Source organism: Nuphar pumila, chromosome 2, assembly GCF_984573655.1.
Source record: "Nuphar pumila chromosome 2, dmNupPumi1.hap1.1, whole genome shotgun sequence".
NCBI classification, from domain to species: domain Eukaryota; kingdom Viridiplantae; phylum Streptophyta; class Magnoliopsida; order Nymphaeales; family Nymphaeaceae; genus Nuphar; species Nuphar pumila.
In genome coordinates this window covers 45340139-45341413 of record NC_143250.1, presented here as the reverse complement: position 1 = coordinate 45341413, position 1275 = coordinate 45340139, and positions in this window count along the sequence as shown.

The window sequence follows — 1275 nt, the reverse complement described above, 5'->3', positions numbered from 1 at the left end:
AGATTTCAAATGGGATCACCATGGGTGTTTGTAGGGGTGGCAATCGTGTTGGGTTGACAGTTCAGCATACCTCAATCCGAACCCTACCTCAATCCGAACCCGACCTGTTTATTAAACGGGTCGGCTGTGGCAAACATGAACCCGACCTGTTTAATAAACGGGTAACCCGACACGACCTGCCAACCCAACGGGTTCTCAGGTTTGCGGGTCGGGTTGATGGGTTGTCGGGTCGACGGGTTGGTGGGTTGACCCACCGCCGTTTATTAAACGGGTCAGCCGGGTTGGCATACCCCCAACCCGAACCCGACCTGTTTAATAAACGGGTTACGCGGGTCGACCCGTTTATTAAATGGGTTGACTTACGCCCAACCTGAACCTGCCTAAGAGGCGGGTTGGTGGGTCGGGTCAGGTTTTGCCACCCCTAGGTGTTTGACTAATATTTTGCCTCAGGAACACCACATGCATTAAAGCCCATCCCAGTGCCGAGATTCCAAACAGGCCCTAAAAAAAAGGATTTCTTAACACCTGTGAAGATAGGTGACATTAAATTATTAATGGATCCCAAACACCATCTCCGGTTCCCAAACAGAGACTTACATGCAGTCTCATCAGCAAAAAGGGAATCCGAAATTTGGGGTTTGGCCTACCATGTAGTCCATGAAAGCCTGAGAAATGTTTTTAAACCGGACTTGAGGTGGTGCAAGGTAAGGTTCAGTTCGTTTGGTGGTTTCCCTACATGTCCATTGAGAAATGCTGAACGAAAAGACCGTACTGAGAAAGCTGATCGGATATGCCGTCTAAATGTAATCCGATTCGGTTGTTAGCTTGTTTTAATTTGGACTTGAATGCTCTAAACAGAATCTGGATCTGATTATTAGTCGGCCTTACGAATCCAAACAAACAGATTCGGACTCGATCAGAGATGTCCGACCCAAATCCAGACAGTTGACATCCCTAGGACCCTAGGTCGCCGTTTACAACCATAACGTGGAACCCCGCCAAACCTAACCTACGTGTCACGTCCTGATTAGAGAATGATGACAGGGCACCATCCCTGAAGTTGTCATCAGCCACGTCAGCGACAGCAACTACTATTATTTAAGTCTATAAATCTCTATTAAATGACTAAAATACTCTTTTAAGATGTCCCCTTAGAAAGTTGCTCGTCTGACGGTGAGGATATTTGTGTCATTTTGTCAGACAAAGGATAGTTTGGTGACCCATGACTCATGAGTGCATACTAATGAATACTATTCCAAGATGGCTCCCATAGTT